The 15,320-nt window shown below is 50.6% G+C and overlaps 1 long non-coding RNA gene across 2 annotated transcripts; it reads left to right on the top strand.

Annotated features, from left to right (window-relative positions):
• The first annotated feature begins 1,447 nt into the window (after nucleotides 1-1,447).
• Nucleotides 1,448-14,647, top strand: LOC108176638 (uncharacterized). 2 transcript variants are annotated; one of them, XR_011380044.2, is made up of 4 exons: nucleotides 1,453-1,666; nucleotides 5,654-5,970; nucleotides 6,423-6,482; nucleotides 14,511-14,647. It is a non-coding gene; the product is annotated as an uncharacterized LOC108176638 (long non-coding RNA). The 2 variants fall into 2 exon arrangements; XR_007919446.2 differs by lacking the exons at nucleotides 6,423-6,482; nucleotides 14,511-14,647 and adding an exon at nucleotides 6,113-6,392 and having other exon boundaries at nucleotides 1,448-1,666.
• The last annotated feature ends 673 nt before the right edge of the window (nucleotides 14,648-15,320 follow it).

The raw sequence follows: 15,320 nt of genomic DNA, 5'->3' as shown, positions 1-15,320 counted from the left end.
GGCCGTGAGATCCGCTACATGCAATGTCAACCATTATCTGTTTCCCATACTGGTCACCGCCTGGAACCCCCCTGTTAACTCTTTGTCCAGTGCCAACACAAACTTCTAGCTCTCCAGTGCCACCTAACCCGCCATCGCCGCAGGGTTGGTTCACGTTCTCTTTGCTTTCTAACCAAATTCCTGACACACACACACACACACACACACACCCCAGGTCTCTGGGCGGGGGGGGGGGGGGGTCTCCTGAATCCCACAGACCACACCCAAAGGCCGGCCCAGGAAGCCACCACACGCCCCGCCCCGGGCTCTGCAGGACCACTCAGCTGGGAAAGCTGCTTTTCCAAGAATGCAGTCCCTTAACACAAAGACCTGGCTTTGTGATGCAGTAGCCACCCCAGTGGCTTATCACCAGCCTGATAACAACAAACGGCTCTTATCAGGGAGACCACATTTTTTTTTCCCCAACTGCAATCTCTCAGATTCCACTCTGCCCAGAGCCCAGTCTTGATTATGAACTTTCACAAGGTTTGCAACAATGGTGAATGCGCGCTTTTGTCCAGGCAGGTGCAGTGCGCACAGGGCTTTCGGCCCTGGGGTGGGCAGCGCCAACAGAAAAAGCGGCAGGAGCATCAGAACGGCCTGAAGGTTTGGGGGGGGGGAGTGGGGGGGCGGGCTTGGAGGGTTTTAGATCAAAGCCTCGGCGAGGTGGCACTTGAATAACCGGCAACTCCCAAATTAATGTCATTTCTGTCACCCACTACACCTACGCCTGGTAAAATCACAGGAGCACAACAGCCCCCGACGACCCTCTGCGGGCAGTCCCCACTTCCGGCCTGCGCCCGAGCCCCCGGCGGGTGACCCTCCCCGGTGGCCCTAGGACCCCCACCCCTACTCCCCACCCCCAACGCGGCACAAGCGCCGCCGCCTCCAGGCCTGGCGACCCCAGCACACCAAGCCCGTTCTCCTGGGGAGGGTCGGCCGGGACCCATTTCCGACACGCAGAGGGCGTGAGCGGGGCTACGTTAGAGCGAGGGCCAGTGCTGGGCCCCAAGCCGGGCCTTCGCCGCAGCCCCGCCACCGCCTCCCCCGGCGGGGCCCGGTAGCGGCGCGGCGCGGCCAGCAGATGGCGCCGCAGCTGAATTTTCGCGAGCCGCGGTCCACGCCCGGTAGAAGACTCGGGGGGGGGCAGTCAAGGGGGGGATTTGTCTTTTTTTTTTTTTTTTTTAATAGTGGTCCCATTTTCAGTATCATCTGGCCTTCTTTGTCGTGCCAGAGACCTTTTTACGGGGACACATCGGAATGAACGTCAGCTGTTTGACTATCAGGACGCAACCCCAAACGTGCGGGTTTCCAACTCTTTCTGCAAACAGTCCCGCGGCATTTGTTGTTAGGGAGGGGTTCGGGGGCCAAGGGAGGACGCGGCGACACCGCCGCCTGCCGCCGAGGCGGGTAGAGTGGAGAGGGCGCGGGCTCCACGCGGCCCCGCGCTTCCGTCGGGAGAAGCCTACGCGCCCGCCGGGGCCTCTGGCGGGCAGAACGGCTTCCAAAGCCTCCCCCACGCTAAAGGGCAGGTCTGGCCTTTTGGGTAACGTTATTTAAGGCGATCCCGAAGGCAGATGGAAAATGGAGGGCTGTGGGAGCCCTCTCTGGTTTACTCCATCCTGAGGTAAATGCGAGTCCCCAGGCGTCATGCGAAAGCGGATCGTGACAACAACGGGGCTGGGGGCTGCGCCGCCGCTTCCAACCCCGGCCTTCATTCGTATTCCAGGCTTGCGGGAAGGCCCTCCTCCTCTCCCCACTTCCTTTTCCTCCTCGCTCATTTGCCGGGAGCCTCGGCGGCGCTCGGCCCAGCGCGCGTTGCTGCAGTCCACTGGGGCAGCGCGGTGGCGCCACCGCGCCCCTGCGCCTGCGCGGCTCTGCGCTCGCGCCCGCCCTTGCGCCTGCGCCCTGCTGAGAAACCCGCGCCTGCGCCCTGCTGCGGAGTTCTCGCCCGCGAGGCCCGGCCTTCAACGGCGCCCGGGGTGGGGGTGGTGGGGGTCGATGCGAGTGTGAGCGCCGTTCCCGCATCTGTCCTGGCGATAGGGTGAAGCCATGTGGGCCCGCAGACTCGCACCTCCCATAAGCCCGCACGCTTTCGCGGGGAAGCAGCCGGGGCCAGGGAGAAGGGGGAGGGTGGGGTCTCAGCAGTGGCTGCCAGGGCCGGAGCCCTCACCGTCTCCGCGTTGTTTTCGGGACACGGCAGCCGTGGTTCCGCAGTGACCTCGCGAAATCAGCGAGATCTCTGCCCTTGTTTATCTGCACACGTCTGCCCAGGCCAGCGGGAGCCGCCCCGGCCCGGCCCAAGCCCGGCCCTTCTGGGGTGGGGGCGCGAGCTGCCTGCTGGCTCTTTGTTCTGCCTTGGAAGATGGGGCTCCAGTCCCAGACGCCAGCTGCTTTCCCTTTCCCCTCCCGCGGGGAGCAAAATAAATTCATCGCCAATAATGCTTTGGACGGCGTATTTATGGAGCTAGGAACTCTGACTGTGGGATCCAGGGTCAAACTATTTTGAGAGTCCTTTTTTTTTTTTCCATTCCTTGTCATTTTTAAAAGATATTTAAGGGATACAATATTTCAGGTATTTCCGATATATTTTTTAAAGAATTCTAATGTGAGTTTTTGTCCTGGACTTCTAGACAGGGATTACAGAACTGCGCCCCTCTTTATGAAAATAAAATAAATAAAAAGACCACCCGCAGAAAGAGGTGCCATGGACACTGCTGTGAATTGTACTGGCCACAGGGTGCACCTTGCATTTAAGTCTGTGATTTTGCAGGTTTTGCTAAGGAACCATCTGAGATATGTAGCCTGTTTACATTATAAATGACATTTTTCTCCTAAAAACGATTCAACTTGGTCCCTTTAAAAGAAAAGAGGAAAAAAAAAAAAAAACCACCACTCACAATGGCTTATCCCTGATTTAAGCACCGAACTAAGACAAAGAGTGCAGAGCCTGACAGCTGCGGTGGCCTTTTATGTTCGGTTAGAATCCCCACCGCGGAAGCGAGCCCACCACGCGGGTTTCGGCCTTGCGGACCGAGGAGGACCTGGATGGGCATATTGGAAACACCGCAGGTTTCCTTCCCGGGGGAGTCAGCGCTCAGCCCTTGGAGGCATTCCCTCCCAGGGTGCTCGCCCCCCACCCCTTTCTGCTTTTTCTCTAAGAAAGTTATGTTTAACGATTTCTCTCCCCCTCATTCTTTGCGGCTGACCTAGGAGGAAGTGCGGGCGCCCCGCACCGGGAAGCCAGCGTGGCCTGAGCGCTTTCGGGCGAGGGGTGACCCTCGTGCTTCCTCCTGCCCAGGCCCAGGCCGGCTTCGGGCCGTTCTGAAGCCCGATACTGACACCGAGGCACCAAGGCGTGGAAGGGATTGCAGATGCCCTTGTAATGAACGGACAGGCTTGACAGAATGGCCGCTGGGCACACACATTCATCCTCCTGGGCCTGTGTAGGACACCCAGCCGGCACACTCAGTGGGTTCTGGCCAGGGACGGTGCACGGGGCTCCTGTGCTGCCTCCTGTATGGAGGAGGTTTGAGCAAAAAGAATTAATTACAGGCACTGGGAGGGCAAGGGGTCTGCTTTGCAAGTCCCTGTGTTCACCCATGCCCAGCAGGGTGACTATGCAGTGGGTATTTCAAACTCCTTGCTCCTTGCTTTAACACACACACACACACACACACACACGAGAGGAATGGCTGTGCTGGGACCCTGAGGCCAGGCCTGCTTGATGGTCAGTTCGATAGTGATCCTTTAGAGACAGAAGCCAGCAGCCAGGGTGTTGCCAACGTCTCTGACCGGTGATGACAGCAGCTGACAATCCCACTCTGAATACTCCACCTGCAACATCTGGTGTCAGCCTCACTGGGCCCGCAGGCTGCGGACCACTGCCATTGTTACTGTCACCCTTATCCTACACGGGGCGCAACGTCACCCCAGTCACGCTGGATCAGTTAGCCGCAGGAGGATTTGGGAGTGGCTCCCGGGCTCCTGTGCACAGAACACCCAGCAGTGCCACCACGCGTGGCTCCTCGTGTGAGGATTAGCCAACCCTTCTCAAGCCTCTAAAGTGGCATTGGCGCAAGCACAGATCAGAACCTACATAGCTGGTGTGCCTGGGTTTCCTGTTCTGTGTGCTGTGTCACTGAGTACCCCGCCCTGTGCCCTGGGTAGTACGTCACTGTTAACTTTGAGTATTGTGAAGACAAGTCTGTGGAAGAGTAGGGTAAACAAACAAACAAACAAAAAGTAAATGCTAGAATACCCAGAGGCGGAGAGCTGACAGCTTCTGAAAGCTGGCCTGCCCTCACTTGCTGGTGTGGGCACTCTGCCCGCCTGCCTTCCCTCCCTCCCTCCCTTCCTTCCTTCCATGTGCTCAGTATCCTCCAGTCAGCCACCCGCTGTGCCTGGATTCTTTTTTTCCCCTGCCCCAGAGACACAAATATGGTTGCATGTGGACTTGCTGTGCCATTAAAAAACTTCCAATGCACAGGCAAGGTAGGGAGAAAACAGTGAAAAGTAACTATGCGTGGAAGGCTACGGAACAGTTCAGAAGAATGAATCAGATTTAAATTCAATGCCGAAAAAAGACAGTTTTTTTTTTTTTTTTTTTTTAAGAGCAAGTTGAGAGCATGAAGTACAGCATGGCAGCATCTGTGTTTTAATAAGACACACGAAAGCGATGTGATTTGCATGCACACACAGACACACACTCACACATCTGCAAACCCAGGAGGTAAACAGTTGATTATGCCTTACATTGGGAGTGGTGCTTTCTCTGGCATGAAGTGGGTGTTACTGGCAGACTTGTCCTTTGTCTTTTTGCAAGATAATTTATTCATATCATAGGCATGGAAAAGAGAAAGATAAAGGGCAGAAAAGGAATAGGTGGCCCTGCTGGAAAATAAATGAGACGAGCAACGTGCAGTAAGGCAAGCAGCACTAATGCACCCAGCAAAGTCTAGTGCGGATCGGTTAGGAAGAGAGTCCTCAGGCGGACATGTCAATCTAGGGCTTTTGAAAACTGACCCTCTCTGGCCTCCGACACAAAGACAGTCTTGAGACATGCCCTAGAGTTGGTACCAACAGCCTGGATTCAAGACACAGCTGCCTCTTCCTGTAACCTCAGGTTAGTCTCTCAGGCTTAGTGGAGAGAATGGTCCCATGCCTTACAGGGAGCTGGGTGCGGTGGGGGCAGACGTGATGCGGGGATGCAGACTCTGCCCGTGCCACTCTCTTCCCATCCTCTCTCCCCCTGAGCTGCATGGAATCATTTGTCTTTAGGATGTCTGAAATGTGCCACAGGGAGGGAGAGCTAAGTTGATAAGCTGGCAGGCGGTCTTTGCTATCTGCTAATAGCAGATAGGCCTTCGTTATTTGAGACTTGCTGCCGACGCATGGTTTTTAAACTTCAATAATGTGCACTCATGTATTTACTGTAAGAAATACACTGACATGATTCATTTCTAAAAATAATACCCTTTCTCTATGAGCTCCACTTTTGACGCAAGAACTAAAATACCCAAATCAGGCCACTTAAAGTATCAGTCAAAAATATAATCACAATTGGTCTGGCATCTTAAAAATGTGTTTTTTTGTGGTCCTAATACAATTTTAGGCCCTCCTGAAGTGTCAAGAATCAAATTCCACGCCCTTATTCAGAAGGACTGCAGGAACAATAAGAGAAACCATAGTGCCCTCAATATAATTGAAAACAAAAGGAAATACGAACACATTCATGAATGCCAGTGCCATGCTCACAGCACCGTGTCCAAGCCACGCGGGATACAACTATTTTCCATCACGGTCTCACCTCTGAAACAGAGCCAGGGTCTCCTTTGCTTTCGCCGGATGTGGGAGCGACTGTTGAAAGAGCACGAGAGCCGGCAGGGTTCCAGTGAAGTGGAGCAGGATGCTGGTGGAGAGGTTCTGCAGGTGGGTTCAGATGGAATCCCTTTGCAGGAGCTCACTCCAAGCACACAAAGCCCCCGGCTCTCCCAGGCTTCCACCACCCCATTAACTGGGCTGTCATTGCAGGGCTGGGTACCCATTGTTCACTTTCTTCTCCTCTAATTAGATTTGACAGATTGCTCTTCGGGCGGGACTGGCTGCTGCCAAGAGCAGAGAGAAGAGAGATGAGGGTGACCTCGCCATTACGCCCTTGGGATCCATCCAGCCTCTGATGCTGCAGCCTTAGCAGCTGTCAGGCGGCCCTTCCTTTGCCTCCAACCTCTTCCTTAAGTGCCCCCTGGCATTCTCAGTGCCACTGAGCTTCCTTACTTTCAATACTGTAGGATTCAAAGCCCAAGTAAGCGGTGGGAGTGAAATAAACGGTGCTCTAATATTTTTCACAATAATTCTCTGACCCTTTTTTTTTTTTTTTGCAGCCCTGAGAAGAAAAACAGATCATGTCTCTCCCTACCTATTTCCTCTATCTCTTTCTGCAGGTTAGTTTTACTTATTTATTTTAAGATTTATTTGATAGGCAGAGTTACAGAGGGAGGGAGAGACAGATCTTCCATCTACTGCTTCACTCCCCAAGTGGCTGCAATGGCCAGGGGTGGGCCACACTGAAGCCAGATGCCTGGAACTCCAAGTGAGTTTCCAAATATTCTGGCCATCTGCTGCTGCTTTCCCAGGCCCCTTAGCAGGGAGGTAATTAGCAGAGCAGCCAGGACTTGAACAGGAGCTCTGGTAGGAGATGGCGGTGTCCCAAGCAATCCTTGAATCTCTGTGAAGGCATGGGATACGGCAATTAAGGTGCCATCCGGGATGTCCACAATTCATGTTAGACTGCTTGGTTCAAGCTCCGCTCCACTACTTCTGATGCAGATTCCTGCTAACCTGTACCCTGGGAGGCAGCGGGTGATGGCCCAACTACTTGGGTCCTTGTCACTCGCATGGGAGACCTGGATTGAGTTCTGGGCTCCTGGCTTCAAGTGGTCCTGCCCTGGCCATTGTAGCCATTTGGGGACTGAACCAGAGGATGGAAGATGTGTGTGTGTGTGTGTGTGTGTGTGTTTGAACATGCACATGCTTGTATGTCTTTCAAATAAAATGAAAATTACTAAAAAATAATTTTTGAGTCTTTACCGTATCAAACACATGCTATAAACTGGGCTATACTGGTATTTTTTAAGAATTAGATACTGGGGCCAGCATTGTGGCTTAGCAGGTTAAGCTGCCGCCTGCAGTGCCGGCATCCCATACAGGTGCAGGTTCGAGTTGTGGCTACTGTATTTCTGATTAGCTTCGGCTAATGTGTCTGGGAAGGCAGCAGAGGATAGTCCAGGTGCTTGGGACCCTGCATTCACCCAGGAGACCTGGAGGAAGCTCCTGGCTTCAGCCTGGCCCAGCCCATGGCTGTTGCAACCATGTGGGGAGTGAACCAGAGGATGGAGGACCTCTCTCTCTCTCTCTTTCTTTGTAACTCTGCCTTTCAAATAAATGAAACAAATATTTTTTAAAGTTTTATTTAATTTTATTTGAGAGGCAGAGAGAGAAACAGAGAAAGAGGTCTTTCATCTGATGGCCACAACGGCCAGAGCAGCGTTGATCCCAAGTCAGGAGCCAGGAGCTTCTTCCAGGTCTCCACGTGGGTGCAGGAGCCCAAGGACTTGGGCCATCCTCTACTGCTTTCCCAGGCCATAGCAGAGAACTGGATCAGAAGTGGAGCAGCCGGGATTTGAACGGCGCCCATATGGGATGCTGGCACTGCAGGCTTACCCGCTTTGCCGCAGTGCCGGTCCCTGAAACAAATATTTTTTAAAAAAGAATTAGATACTGAAGTGATGAAATTGGAAGTGAATCAGCATATAATGCAATATCTTTGGAAGATTCAAAAACACAGACCAAAAGAGGGAAGTGGCACGCACAATGTGTGATACACAGAGAAGCTGGTTCATAGACTTTAAATGCCTGGCACCGAGCAACAGCCTGCCAGCCAGTTTTGTCAGTAACCAGCCATTTCCCAGTTTAATCAATGCTGGATAAACCCTACTAGCCAGAAAAGCAAGTTTTTTTTTTTTTTCTTTTTTCCCTCGGAGGAAGGAATTCTCAATCAAGGATTATATTTTCCCTTTACTGAGAATTTAATGGCTTTGCAAATGCCACTGTGCTCTCATAGGAACACAAATAGAAGTGGCCTCACCCTGACCTAGCCCTGACCCTCTCCTAACCTCAAAGAGTTGTGAGCAGCCTTGGGGTGCAGTGAGTTAAGCCTCCACTTGGGTGCCTGCCTCCGGTATGGGAGTGCCGGTTCAAATCCCAGCTGCTTCCAATCCAGCTCCCTACTTCTGTGCTCGGGAAAGCAGCAGGGGTATTTGAGTACTTGAGCTCCTCCCAACCATATGGGAGACCCAGATGGAGTTCCCGGCTCCTGGCTTCAGAGTAAACCAGAGGATGGGAGATCTCAGTCTCTATCACTCTGCTTTTCAAATAGATACTTTTTAAAAAAGATTTATTTTATTTATTTGAAAGACAGAGTTACAGAAAGGGGTAGACACAGAGAGAGAGGTTTTCCATCCGGGGTTCACTCCCCAAATGGCCGCAACAGCTGGAGCTGCGCCAATCCGAAGCCAGGAGCTTCCTCCGGGTCTCTCATTTGGGTGCAGGGGCCCAAGGACTTGGGCCTTCTTCTAGTGCTTTCCCAGGCCATAGCAGAGAGCTGGATCAGAAGAGGAACAGTTGGGACTAGAACCAGCGCCATATGGGATGCCAGCACTTCAGGCCAGGGCGTTAACCCAATGGGCCATAGCGCCAGCCAAAATAATTGTTTTTAAAGAGTTGTGAGCAGGAGTTCTTTCCAGCTTGAGTCCCACCTCTGCTTCTAATCCAGCTTCCTTTCCTGGAGGCAGCAGAAGATGACCCAAGTACTTGGATCCCTGCCACCCAAGTGGGAGACTGGAATGGAATTCCTGGCTCTTGGTTTTGGCCTGGTCCAGCCCTAGATATTGTGGGCATTTGGAGAGTAAGCCAGTGGATGGAAGATATTTCTCTATCTCTGTCTCTCAGTTGCTCTGCTTTTTAAATAAACAAAAATGAGATAAAATAAAGAAAAAATAAAGGAGAAAGTTCTTCTGGGAGACAATTTAGTGTTTACTGAGTTATTATGTAAACCCATTCATTTACAGTCACTCACCTACTCCTAAGCATTTATTAAAAGCCCATTACTTGCTAAGCCACTGCAGACTGACAAGACTATAATGAGTAGGACTCAGCCTGGAGAAGTCAGAAGTCACCAGCTGAGGAATTCTGAGCCCTGGTGCACTGTGGTGGCCATGAGGGGTCTTTCTTGGTATAAGAAAACAGCCACCAACGAAGAGATTAGAAATTTTGGAAGAGATCCACAGGAACAGGACACAGAAAGGGAAGAACTGTGGCTCTGATCTTGGTAGCTCATGGGAAGCATTGTAAGATGGCTCTGGCAGGCAGATGGGTGGGATGGAGCAAGACTCAAGGCAGAGAGGCAGTAAGAGACCATCGCAAAAACGTAGGTGAGATAAGGTGGCTGACCCAGTGTCTTCAACAAATCAGAGAAGAATAAAAGGAGATTGGGCAGGAGGGAAGTTTTTTAGTTTCTAAGGAACCCCAACCACACACAAAGAGACAGTTAAATGCAATGTATACACCTTGTTTGGATCTTGATTCATACAGAGCAACTGTAAATGGAAAATATGGGAGACCGAGTATTAGATGATATTACAAACAAACCACTGCTAATCTTTTTTTAAAAGATTGATTTATTTGTTTATTTAAAAGGCAGAGTTACAGAGAGGCAGAGGTAGAGGTAGAAAGAGAGAGAGAGAGAAAGAAAGAGAGAGAGAGAGAGGTCTTCCATCCACTGGTTCACTCTCCAAATGGTTGAAACAGCTGGTGCTGGGCTGATCCAAAGCCAGGAGCCAAGAGTTTCTTCCTGGTCTCCCATGTGGGTGCCTGGCCCGCCAAGTGGGTACCAGTTCAAGTCCTAGCTGCTCCACTTCTGATCCACATCCCTGCTAATGTGCCTGGGAAAGCAGTAGAAGATGGTCCAGGTGCTTGGGCCCCTGCACCCATGTGGGAAACTTGGAGGAAGCTCCTGGCTCCTGGCTTTGGCCTGGCTGAGTCCTGGTTGTTGTAGCCATTTGGAGGAGTGAACCAGTGGATGGAAAATCTCTCTCCCACACCCCTACCCCTCTCTAACTCTGCATTTCAAATAAATAAAATAAATCCCTAAAACAAAAAGACTGGCTAACACACCTGCATCTCATATTGGAGTGCCTGGGTTTGCTACCAATGTGGCTCCAGCTTCCTGCTAATACAGACCCTGAGAGGCGGAAAAAGCAGCTCCAGTGGCTGGAGACCCGGATTGAGTTTCTAGTTCATCTCTGATCTCTGGCCATTGTGGACATTTGGGGAATGAGTCAGTGGATGGAAATTCTCCCTTTCAAGTTGAAAAAAAAAAAGAGGACACAGAGGTATTAATGGATAGGATGTTATGATGTCTGATGTCTGATATCTGGATTTGTAATAAAACCCTTTACCAAAAAAACAAAGTGACCATGGGAAAAAGTTAATAATTCAGATGATGGGGGCTGGCGCTGTGGTGCAGTGGGTAAAACCGCTGCCTGCAATGCTGGCATCCTATATGAGCACCAGTTCAAGACATGGCTGCTCTTCGTCCAATCCAGCTCTCTGCTGAGGCCTGGGAAAGCAGTAGAAGATGGCCCAAGTCCTTGGGCCCCTGCACCCATGTGGGAGACCTGGAAGAAGCTCCTGACTCCTCGCTTAGGATAGGCTTAGCTCTGGCTGTTGTAGCCATTTGGGGAGTGAGCGGGCAGATGGAAGACCTCTCTCTCTCTCTCTCTCTCTCTCTCTCTCTCTCTCTCCCTTCCTCCCTCCCCCTCTGTGTCTGCCTCTCTGTAACTCTGTCAAATAAATAAAATATTTTTTATTAAAAAGATTTATTTATTGCTACTAGCATTATGGCACAGTGGGTAAAGCTGCTGGCTGCGAAACCGGCATGCCATACAGGCACCAATTTGTATTCTGGCTGCTCCATTTCCAATCCAATTCCCTGACAATGGCTTGGGAAAAGCAGAGGAAGATGGTCCAAGTGTTTGGGCCCCTGCCACCTATGTGGGGGACCTGGATGAGGCTCCTGGCTCCTGCTTTCAGTCTGGAACAGCCTTGGCTATTGCGGTGGTCTAGAGAGTGAACCAGAAGATGGAAGATCTAACTCTCTCTCTGTGTAGCTCTGTGTTTCAAATAAAAAAAGAAAGAAAGGCAGAGTTACAGAGGTAAATGGAGAAACGGCATGGGCGCAGGGAGTCCTTCATCCACTGGTTTACTCCCCAAGTGGCTGCAATGGCCAGGGCTGGGCCAGGCCAACACCAGGAGCCTGGAACTCCATCTGGGTCTCCCAGGGCTCTGGTCTCCCAAACACAACTGTCTCCACTCCATGCCATCTTGCAGTGTTGTGTCTGGAAGACGTTTATAAAGTATGGCCATGCCCTTGGTCTGCTCCCCATGTGGTACCTACTGAACCAGACAGTGACGCAAAGCCCTGCTGTAATCTGATCCCAGTGTGCTCTTTTCAGCCAGATCTCTTTGGTTTTGTTTGCTGGCTGGTTTTTGTTCCGTGGGCTTTATTCTGTTTTCTTTTTCAGGACCATTCCTCCCAGAATATCAGATTATTCATTATTTTCTGAACACGTTCATTGCTTGCAATTCAATAAAGGGCTGAGACAGTGCCAGCATAGAGTAGCTCTCCACAGATGTTAGTTTTGGATACTGAACTATTTATAATTCCTCTCCACTTCATGCAGCTCTTTTTACAGTAAAGCCTCTTTCCACTTTCCTCCATGTCGTGCTACCAGATTCAGCTCAGGGGGCATCTATTTTAGGAGACCTTTCCTGGGTTCTCAGGCAAGGCTGGGGTGCCCTTGACCCATGCTTTCCTTACACTTAGCCTATTACCTCTGCTGCAACGGCTGCTCCTCCTCCGATAGTGTGCTCTTCCCAACCATCAGGGCTGTGTTTTCTGCAGATTGAGGTGAAAGGCTAACACCATATTGGGTACTCAGTATGCTTTTTTATTTTATTATTTAAAGATTAATTCATTCATGTATTTAAAAGACATACTTAGAGAGAGAGAGAGAGAGAGAGAGAGAGAGAGGAACACAGAGAGGGGCTGGCACCGTGGCTCACTTGGTTAATCATCTGCCTGAGGCGCCAGCATCCCATATGGGTGCTGGGTTCTAGTCCTGGTTGCTCCTCTTCCAGTCCAGCTCTCTGCTGTGGCCTGGGAAGACAGTGGAGGATGGCCCAAGTGCTTGGGCCCTACACCCACATGGGAGACAGCAGGAAGCACCTGGCTCCTGGCTTTGGATTGGCGCAGCACTGGCCATGTGGCCATTTGGGGAGTGAACCAGCTGAAGGAAGACCTTTCTCTCTGTCTCTCTCTCACTGTCTCTCACTGTCTAACTCTGCCTGTCAAAAAAAAAAAAAAAAAAAAAAACACAGAGAGAAGGATAGAGATCTTCCATCCACTGGTTCACTTTTTAAATGGTCACGACAACCAAAGCTGGGCCAGGCTGAAGCCAAAGAGCCTGGAATTCCATCTGGGTCTTCCACGTGGGTGCAGGGGCCCAAGCACTCAGGCCATCTTTCCCCAGCCCATTAGCAGGGAGCTGGATCAGAAGTGGGGCAGCTGGGATTTGAACCAGTGCTTATATGCTAGCATTGCAGGCAGCAGCTCAACTCCACCACACCACCAAGCCAGCCCCTAAAATTATTTTATACCCGGTGAAAAAGAGCCAGTGAAAAGCTTTGAGGGGGGTGTACAACAGTCTCAAAAACACACACTGAAAATGAATTCTGTAACTAAGAGGAGTAACAACTCCCCTGATAACTTGGAACTGTGTGCATTTGGTAAGGATGTGTGTTAACTCACTTGCTCACGTGAAGTTTCTTTCTTTATTTTAACTTGAAATCTGGGTCTGTAATTTTCACTCTCCCTCCTCTTGTGAAAAAAAATGTATTAGGCAGCTAAAGGAAAACAAAAGGTGTGGGAACAACAAATCAGATCTTAGCACTCAAGGATAAGGGTTGGGATTCAGCATTTTCGATGGATACAAAATACAGAGAACTCAAGACCCTCCCAAAGGGTCTTCTGTTTCTCTTCCAGCCTTGTTAAAGGCTGTCTGTAAGCCATGCTCCATTACATACAACTCAACCACTTCTGTCCAAGCAGTCTCACAAGTTAGGAATTTGACCAGCTGTTCATGGGGAAGTAGGGTAAAAAATGCCGAGCATTCCCCCTCTCTGGTTTGCATCCCCCCCACCCGTGGCTCACTCTCTGCCCCCCCTCCCCACTTCTCTCCCTAGCTCTCTTACACACGCACACACACACACAATTATGGTGAAATATGCCACATGTATGGTATTTACTTACATAGCTTGTTCCTTATTCTCAGTTATTTTTATCCTCTGTAAAGTGGGAAGTGCTGTGGAAAGCAAACTGTTCTTAGTTATCCCTATGATTCACAGTGAGTTAAGTCAGCCCCTGGGGCCACTGCCATTAGCCATGGCCGCATCTCAGGAAATCCTCCCAGTTGATACAATTTCCCACCATAGATCTAGGGACTTGATCAGAAACCACAGGTGCGGTTCCAGGCAAAATGCATTCAAGAGGGAAAACTGAAGAACATCAGGCCCTTGAAATTATTTTGATTGTTTTAATTTCATGTCTTTATTTTTATTTGAAAGGTAGAGAAACAGAGAGAGTTTCCAAATGCCTATGACAGTCAGGGCTGGGCCAGGTCAAAGCTACGACCCCAGAACTCAATCAGGGTCTCTCCATGGGTGGCAGGGGTCTCCCAAGTACTTGAGCGATCACTGCTGCCTGCTTCGGCAGCAAGATGCATCTGAATGAAGCAGAGGAGCCAGGATTCAACCCTGGCACTCAGGTGTGGGCTAGGGTGTCCCATGTAGCCACCTAACCACTGCCCCAAACACCCAGCCCAGCCTTGAAATGCTCAACTTTTGGTAAGCAGCAAACTCACCTTAGGAGGTTTTAAGATTTGTTTATTTGAGAGGCAGAGTTTCAGAAAGAGAGAGGGAGAAACAGAGAGGTCTTCCATCTGCTGGTTCACTACCCAAATGGCCACAACAGCCAGGAGTGGGCCAGGCTGAAGCCAGGAGCCAGGAGCTTCTTCTGGGTCTCCCACATGCATGCAGGGGCCCAAGCACTTAAGCTATCTTCTGCTGCTTTCCCAGCCCATAGCAAGGAGCTGGATCAGAAGTGGAGCAGCCAGTACTTGAACTGGAGCCCATATGGGATGCCGGCACTGCAGGTGGCAGCTTTACCCGCTATACCACAGCTCTGGCCCCTCTTAGGGGGCTCTTAAAACATATTTGGAATGGGGGCCCAGGGTTGTTTTTTCAGAGTTTCATGGCAAGTCTACTGTCCTAACCCCACTTTCTTTGTGTCACAGGCAGTGGTCTGTGGCCCAGAGCAGCTGCTGGCTTGCCCAGGACCACATGCCTAGCTGAAAGCAGAATCCAGGAGCACAGCGGCTTCAACCACTGCTTGGGACCCCTGCATCCCATACCAGAGTGCCTGGGATCTACTGATCCAGCTGCCAGCTAATGCAGACCCTGGGAGTAGCAGATGAGTCTGTACTACCCACACACGGGAGATTCTGATGGAGCTCCTGGCTCCTGGGTTCTACCTGGTCCAGCCCTGGCTGTTGCAGTCATTTGTGAAGTAAATCAGCAGATGGAAGATTGATCTCTCCCTCCCTCTCTGCCTTTCAAACAAAGAGAAAGAAATAAACTTAAAAAAAAAAAAAAAAAAAAAAAAAAGCAGGAGCAAGCCCAGAATTCAAAACTCCTCATTCCTGGTTCACAGTCTTCATTATCACACCAGCATCCCATCCCTTATCTTCCAAATATTTATGATTATTTCTTCCTGATACATTTGAAAATGTGTAGTTTAAATGCTGCTTCTTCAATAACAACACCATGGAATTACAAGATCTAGCATTCATGAACGTAGCAAGTCACGGAAGAGTTTGCACCGTATGATTCTATTTCTGTGAAGTGGGCAGAACAGGCAAGCCCACCAGGGTAGGAGCAGATTAGCAATTACCAAGAGCTGGCGAGGGTGCAAATGAGCACATGGCTTCTTTGTTGTTTTCCTTTTTGTTATTGCTTTAAGTGCACATCCTTATGGGCTACAGTGTGGCCATTCAATACGTGGGTGTGATGTGTAATGATCAAATCAAGTTAGCTGACATTTCCAT

Source organism: Oryctolagus cuniculus, chromosome 11 (assembly GCF_051225735.1).
Source record: "Oryctolagus cuniculus isolate XC-2025 breed Fujian yellow rabbit chromosome 11, ASM5122573v1, whole genome shotgun sequence".
NCBI classification, from domain to species: Eukaryota; Metazoa; Chordata; class Mammalia; order Lagomorpha; family Leporidae; genus Oryctolagus; species Oryctolagus cuniculus.
Note: the sequence above shows the minus strand (reverse complement) of the source record. Positions and strands in the feature narration are given on the sequence as shown.